Raw genomic sequence first — 8,437 nt, forward strand, 5'->3', positions numbered from 1 at the left:
GTCTAAAAGTAAAAGTAGAAACCACTTTTTTCATGCCGTTGCCTACATTTTAAATGGATGTCTGCCAATAGGACTAGATCTCCGTTGCGTTCATTTTCAATCATCTCGTTGTTCATACTACTATGCTAACGCCACCGCCACCAAGCTGCAATGATTTGCCGCGAATGAATACCACCGAATCTGTCGATTCATCTTGTAGTGGTGCATCAAATGCAACGTAGATTCCCATTCAATTAGATTGAATTTGGTATTGATGATGTGAAAAATAATAACGGTAACTCCATTGAAATGATTCAAAACTAAAGTAACGAGCCAATTTTTTAAAATGTAAGGAGTAGAAAGTACAGATATTTGTGTAAAAAATGTAAGGAGTAGAAGTAAAAAGTCACTATAAAAATAAGTAGTGAAGTAAAGTAAAAATATCAGAAAAATCTACTTGAGTACAGTAATGCAGTATTTGTACTTCGTTACTTCCCATCTCTGTTAATGATACAGCTTCTGCCAACAATCTACGTATGTTTGTGCCATCACAGTCCTTAGCGAATGTTTGCCAACATGTAATTCGATGTCATCAGTCTAAATGTCCTGACTGCAGACAATGGAAAGCCAAGCCTACTTTTCCCAAAATGGCTGACTAACCAGCTGCCCATCTCCGCCTATTTAAGCCTGCATTTAACACCACAGAGATCAACTGTTTCAGATCATTCCATGTTAAAGTTGGGCAGTGCACAAAGAAAAGATGGGGCTTTAACCACTAGAGCTGTCCACCTTGATATTCTCACCCACCTTGATGTTGAAACAATCCTCATTGTCATATACAGATTTACAGCCCATCGGGGAATGCTTGCAGAGATTCTTTCAGATCAGTTCTGGATTGTTTGGTTTGCACTGCCTTGCCCCTGATTGAGCTCATGTTGGTCTGTTTTGTGGACTTCGACCCAGCTTCTATTCCCTGGTTTCTGTCTCCTGCTAAAACCCCTGTATTGGATTAAATTCCCTGTCTCCGTCCTCCCACCTGACTCTGGTTAGTGGGTGTCCCCCTTGATTTTAACACTTCTTTATGTGTCTCTGGCTCTGGCCGAGATCCTTTAAGTTCTTCCAACCCCTTGCTTAAACCTATCAGGGTTCTCTGCATCACTTTTGAGGAAACTAAGCTCTGAAGTTTAAATACTCCTGGATTCAGAAGGTTAGTGGCTTTTTGTCTTATTTTAAAGCTGAAGTCTGTAAGTTTTTAAAAATCACTTTTTTGTCATATTGGCTAAAACTGTCCCTATGCCCAGACAGCAGTACATGTGATATGTAACCTGTGAAAAAAACTGCTTCAATTGGTCCCGCCTACTGCCTGTATTTCAATCTGGAAAGAATAATTCGGGACGAGCCAAAACAACCAATCACAGCCAGAGGAGCGTCTGATGGAGTGTCAATCACAGCTCCCCCCCCCTCACCGCTTAACCTGCCGCAGCGCCCGGCTGCCGCAGTCAGGAGGACGCGCGTGGAAGTCATGGCGGAGCGACAGCCACCAGCGAAAGAGAAACTGCCCTTACTGCCCCTGCCGACAACTGCTTACAACGCAAACTTCGGTATAACCAGCATCTTATATCTAGCTGCTTGGAGGTGAGTGTGATCGCTCTTACCGGTTCACACTCTTCTGCTTCTGGTCGCATGCGGTAGCCGCGCAGATGCTGTGAGAGCGGTGGAGCTTGGAGGTGGGGCATGAGTGAAGCAGAGAGGGTGGGGGAGTGGCGTGCAACCTGTTTTTCTTCAAATTTTCAGTCGAAGTCTGCTCTCTTCTCAATGTTACAGACTGCAGCTTTAAAGATCATCTGAATCACCTCTCCAGTCACCTGCTCTCTCCCTTCCAGTGGTTCCTGCTACTTTGATTGACCTGTTCCCAAGTTCTCTGCAACATTCTAAGAATAAACCTTTTTACCATTCCCTGGTTCTTGTTGTATTTGGGTCCACAGTGTGACACGTTACAAGGTTCATTAGTGTTTTGTATTGATATTGGAATTTATTAGAGTGTTGCTATTTGCATGATGTGCCCTGTTAGCTTCTCACCAACGGACATCTGCTGTGTACTGAGGTGTTGTAGTTATTTTATGACTGTTTTATGTTGTTGTTTTTAATTAGTAACCATTTCGATTTGACATTCCCGTTTGAATAACCTCTGAGTTGTTTTACTTGTTGTTAAGACCTTATCATTATCTTGTTGGTAGTCAGTAAGCATGGGAAGTAAATTGATGGCAGCAGGTGTCAGCGCTGTAATACGTGTCCTATGAGTATACATTACGTAAACTGATATTATTGGGCTGATTTAGACCACATCTCCCTCTTCGAACCCCTCCATTCTGGCTTCAGTTTCTGTCCTGATCAACACACAGTGGTGAGTGCAATACATCCACCAGCCTTTAACTATTCATTAGAAGCTTATCTACACTGACCTCACTTCAGTTTTCATGCCAGCTGTTGAACAGTAGATCATCTGTCACAGATAAGCTATATTTGTGTTCTATCCTATTTACATACTTCTTCATTTATTTGCAATTCCTTTGTGTTCAGATGTGGATGAGACAATGATCTGCCTCACATCCTGTTGGCTACTCCTTCGTCAATACCCTCCAATTTCTCTCACTACCCAACACTTCTAAACAAGGTGTGAGAAGGCACCACTGCAAAGAAGAGGTTAAAGGTAGGAATTAATTCTCATTTTAACATATTATATATATATATATATATATATATATATATATATATATATATATATATATATATATATATATATATATATATATATATATGCTTAAACAAGGATAAGCAAAGAGAATGTGTGTGTGTGTGTGGGTGTGTGTGTTTATGACTAATGATGATTTATTGTACTCTTTTGGCAGATTTTTGCATCATGGTGTGAGTTGTTTAGCCACCATGCACAGATAGGTCATATAGATGGACTCCGTAACTATACATTCCTCATGTCCATTCACTGTTGAATCAAAGACAACATCACAAGCATCTTTACTGGGAAAAGGAAGAAAATAGAAATGAAAAGGAGACCAAAATATATATGGAGTACATAAGAATCAGCATGCTTTTAAAATATATTTTTATTGATCTTATGTAATGCTAACTTCTAATACCCCAAATTTAAGTTTTTTTTAGTCTGCCAGCCATAATTGTCCAAATAAAGAAACAACTTTCACTGTGTGTGCAATAAAGTTAACATCTGAGTTTCACATTCTGAACTGAGTTACTAAACAATTTAACTTCATTACTTCTTAAATTGGGGTGATACCTGTATGGGTTTGTATGATTGTCTAATTTGGATCCAATATATATTTAAAAAAAACAATAATCCCTCTAAGTATTATAGAAACTGAACTAGGTGAGAAAGTGTCAAATAACTCTTAAATTGACACTAAATAGAAACTTAATTATATAAATGTCAACTCTACCGATAATAATATGGATATTTTTGCTATCATATCAATATGGAACAAAATGTTAGGAATGTTTCAGACACATTGTTGAACCACAAGATTTAGGAATAAATAACATTAATGTATGTCTACATCTTTCCTTTTAGGGACTAACAGCTAGTCCTTATCTGAAATCTCAGCCAATCAAATATTGATTCAACTTTGAAAAACAACGTGTAGACTAATATTCTGTATGTTTACACTTAAACCAGCTTTACTATATTACAATGAAAGACTACAAGCTGTAGCTCCACCCTTGCATCCTGAATCCGCCTGGGTGTGAGTGTTTGCTCCTTAATAGGTCCATCTGTACTCTAACTAGTTTATCTTTTGAGTTTATTGCAACAGTTTTCTTTCCAAACAGGTTCTTCCCAGTTGATTTTATTTTTTCAATTCACTTAATTCTCTTTTCAGACCTGCTCCTCAAGTACCACTACCCTGCATGTTTTAGATTACTCTCTGTTGCAGCTTCAACAGCTCTGCTGTTGCAACTCTGTTGCAGCTTCGAATGATTGCATTTCCTCCCCAGCCCTAGTCTTCAAGTGCTGTAGAACCCTGTTAATTGTTCATTATATAACAGTCAGGTGTGGCAGGAATGAGAGATCTAAAACATGCAGGGCAGTGGTACTTGAGGACCAGGGTGGAGAGCTGCTGTAGTAGATAATAGATTGATAGATTAAATCCCAGCAGGTTTAAAGTTTCTGAGACACACACAGAGAGCAGTCTTTGGCGGCGCAACCAACCCTTCAGAGTCACCTAAATCTCTTTTTCCTAACAAATTTTGATGCCCTCTTTGCCCTTTTCCACAATAAATTTCGCATGTTTAGCTACCTAAATGCATTAAAGTGGCTGGATGCATCAATGTCTAAAACTGACACATTTCATTTAAAGATTTGGATAGAAATCCCAATTTAGTTTTACAAGCAAATAAACAGGTGTCAATAATAGTGTCTGTTCAGCATACAACACACTTCTCCACAGTTATTGTCACCTCTAGTAAATCTTTAAAATAGATTTTGTCACAGTTCTGGTTCTGTTGTGTTTTCTTTTGAGTGTTCGTTTTTTCTATGCTCAATGTTTTCTAGTTTTAGTGGTTTAATTCTTATTTTGTTGTCTTATCTGGTTATTTTTTAAGTTTTCAGGGTTTTCTTGTTGCCATCTGCTGCCCTCTTGTGTTCTCCTTTTTCCCTAACTTCTTTCCTGTTCTGCTCTGCTCACACCTGCTCCCAATCTGCTCGTTAGTCCTCTCTTTGCTTCAGTCTCCCATAAATACACTCTCTGTTCAGTTCCTCAGTTGCTGGTTCCTTGTCTAACTTCCTTTAACTCTGTCTCTCTGAGTCTTCCTCCTCATGATTGTTTTCCCTCAGATGTCTCCTTGGTTTCTGGCTTGTTTGACTTTGTTTTCATGTTTCATTTTTGGATTCCTGCCTCAGTTGTTTGTTAACTCTGCATTAAATCCACAAGAAACTCACCTCTGCCTCCCTGCCTCTGCATTTGGATCCACAAACCTCAACCAAATCCTGACAGATTTTTTTTTTAAACAATCTCTAACCAAAATTCACAATCAAACTGTAGTTTTTTTGTTTTTTTTCTACTTCCAGAATCACACACACAACCAGTGAATTTTAGCATTTTATTTGTAAAAAGCAAACAAGAATCTTGAAGCAGGGACTGCAGGAAGTCAGCTGTAACTTTCTGGGTGCAGAAAGTAGACTGATCAGGAACGAGTTGCTTGATTACAACTTACATTATTGATTTAAGTTATTTGAGAGATTAAGGAGAGATCGCATGGATCTGTAGAATTTGATTCAGCTGGCTTTGCAGACTGTACCCCAGAGGTCCAGGAGAATATGAATGGAATACGAGAACATTGGTATTTGCAAGAGAAGTTGTGCTGGAGAGCATGCAGGCAGGTGATAAAGACAGAACTGCTGCACACAGGTGAGACCTTTTCTATAAAGATCATAGACAAAGTGAGCTTTAATGTTATTCTGGAACAATAACAGAGTCCACAATAATGAGATTCACAGGAAGATCGATTCAACAAGAAATATACTCCTGGTTTAGGTCTTTGGTTGGAATACCGTCAGGGGTAATCATACAGCAAAGAGAGATGATCCTTTGCCTCCTTTTTTACATGCCAGTCATCTTGAAAAATGTTCTCAGGTGTGCAGCAACACGGATCAGCCTACCCACCAGCAAAGATCCTCTCTGTGACAGTAAGCTCACTTACACCAGAAAAAAGGTACAACCCCAGAGACCCTAGCATAAAGTAGATTTGGAGAGACCAATCAACTTGGCAATCTTGATTTTGGACTGTGGAAAGAGGCTGGAGTACCCAGAGAGAACCTTCATACACTACAGTGCTAAAACGTACTGCCCACTGAGCAGCTTGGTCAGACAAAAACAATCTTTGACTTGAGAACAGTCAAAGATTGTTTGACTTGAGAACTGTTATTTATTTAAGAGATAACTGTATGAGATTTCACAATATTAGACCAAACTCATAAAGGGATCTTTTAGCAATACTCTTTAACTAGTTTCTACAGACTACGCAGTCCCTAGTCCAACCTTACTCTCACAGCTTCTCAGCTTAGGTTCCTCTTCTTTTTTTTTTCTTTACGGAATTTATGTCAAGGAATTGCTAAAAGACCCAATCAGGACACATTTCTGCATTCAGACAAAGACCATTCCCACTTTATATTAATTTTTTTTTGTATTTCATGGAGTTCATAGTGTCATGTGCCCTGACAGGATTCCCTGGGCCTGAGTAAGCCTATGCAGACTGGTAATTTGATAAGAACATAATCTAAATTGCATATTTCTACCTTCTCTTCTGTTCTTGTCTTTCTTTTTCACAGAAGATATGCTTTACTGCTCCAGAAACGGAATCAAGAGGCTTATATAGACCCCAGACTTGGTTTGATTTACTATGAAGCCATGATTTGCCGCCGCAAAGTTAACGTCAACACCTTGACTCTTGTGGTGATCCTGCAGGGGACAGCAGCGGTGCTATTCTATGGCTGGTACATCAGGAATCAACTCCATCACTCTGCTTCCCCTAAAGGCAAAGTTCACATTCTGCTGCTGTCGTCATGGCGATCAGGTTCATCCTTCCTGGGTCAGGTTTTCAGTCAGCACCCGTCTGTTTTTTATCTCATGGAGCCCGGTTGGCACGTGTGGACCAAAAATCATAAATCTGGTGCAAAAGTTCTGAGAACGTCAGTGAGGGATCTTCTGTGGAGTTTATACAAGTGTGACTTCTCAGTGATGAATGCATATCTACCAGGAAACCCTCTTTCATCCTCATTGTTCATGTGGACTTGGAGTCAAGCACTGTGCTCGCCATCGGCCTGTCCCTTCAAAACAGCCAATGAGAGTCAATGCCGACAAGTATGTCACGCTCAAAGCTTGAGCAAAGCACAGGAAGCCTGCCAGACATACAGTCATGTGGTTTTAAAATAAACTCGTTTCTTTGAGCTGGAATCCATTTATCCCCTTCTACATGACCCTGTCCTGAACCTCCATGTGGTTCATCTCGTCCGGGACCCTCGGGCAGTTATGCGATCCAGGGACGAGTCGGCCTATATACTCCATACAGACAGTGCCATAGTGCTGGAGCAGAGAAATGTGTCTTCTGCTGAGAGGCAGTACGAGGTCCTACGAGAAATCTGCCGGAGTCACCTGCACATTTATGAGAGAGGGCTGCTAAACCCACCTCCATTTCTGGAGGGTCGCTACAAGTTGGTCCGCTTTGAAGATGTGGCACAAAACCCACTGACAGAAATAAATGACATTTATAATTTTGTAGGTTTAAAGATGACCCCTGAGGTGAAAGAATGGATCTACAAGATGACTCAGGGAAAAGGGAAAGGTGGTTGGAACGAAGCTTTTAAAATTACCTCCAGGAATGCAGCTGAAGTTTCTGAGGCTTGGCGCACTGAGCTCCAGCACATTAAGGTCAAAAACATTCAGGAAGTGTGTAAAGCAGCCATGTTGCTGCTTGGATACAAGACAGTTAACAGTGAAGGAGAGCAGAAAAGACTCAATATGAAGCTTTTAGTGCCAGGAGAACCATGAATTTAACTGAAACCTGTAGGTTAAACCACACATGGGCAAATTAAACGTTTACCTGTGTTCATTGCTCCTGTTCAGTTAACAGAAAAAAAGAACAACAAAAATAAAAAAACTCAACAAAAAAACACAGAAAAAAGTGGGTGGGGTTTATGTTGTATCAAAATCAATCCACTAATAGAAACATAAGAAAACTGATGCAACTTAGGTTTATTTTCAAGTCAGCACATGTACAAATCTTAAAAGACCTGAGTCATGCAATTAAATGTTTTTTTTTTTTTTTTGTCTATAGTGTAATTCATTGATCAAAATTATGGTCAAAGAGATATTTCATTTGATTTGTGAATGTCTGGGAATTCCTCATGAATTCTGCTCTCTGGGCAACGGCCACTGTATCAAATAAAAAGTGTCTATCATCATTCAACGTTGGACAAAGGCCTCATCCAAAATCATCCGGCAGTCTATGGGTGAAAAGTGGGGTACACCCTCACAGGACTCTATTCTTAAAAAACTGTTCTATGCAGAGAAAATTGGTTAATTTTCATTTTTTCTTACTGTGTTGTCGAAGAGAACATAAAAATTCTGACTCGTTTTTCTCTAAATTGAAATTGCAGACAAGATAAAAACAACTAAACTAAACAAAAATGTTGTATTAGCAGTTTACTGAAGCTTAAGTGTAAATTGAATCTGGAGGACTCTTATCAGCTTCACCGGAACCACCTGCGATGTCCCTTGTTCAGCTCCAGCCAATCAGCTCTTGGGCTGCACATTCTCCGAAGCCAATCATCTTGCAAGATCCCCTTTATTAAGTTCCTGGCCAAGCTTCTCTCTCCCAGACGCCAGCAAACTTTCCTCCACCTTCACCCCACCTCCTCCTCCTTCATTCTCAA

The 8,437-nt window shown here is 39.9% G+C and overlaps 1 pseudogene; it reads left to right on the top strand.

Moving 5' to 3' along the window:
- Window positions 1–2,331: 2,331 nt before the first annotated feature.
- On the top strand, window positions 2,332–7,751 carry LOC119784713 (annotated as a pseudogene).
- The last annotated feature ends 686 nt before the right edge of the window (window positions 7,752–8,437 follow it).

The sequence above is a fragment of the Cyprinodon tularosa genome, unplaced genomic scaffold (genome assembly GCF_016077235.1).
Source record: "Cyprinodon tularosa strain WSP-4 unplaced genomic scaffold, ASM1607723v1 ctg232, whole genome shotgun sequence".
Classification (NCBI taxonomy): domain Eukaryota; kingdom Metazoa; phylum Chordata; class Actinopteri; order Cyprinodontiformes; family Cyprinodontidae; genus Cyprinodon; species Cyprinodon tularosa.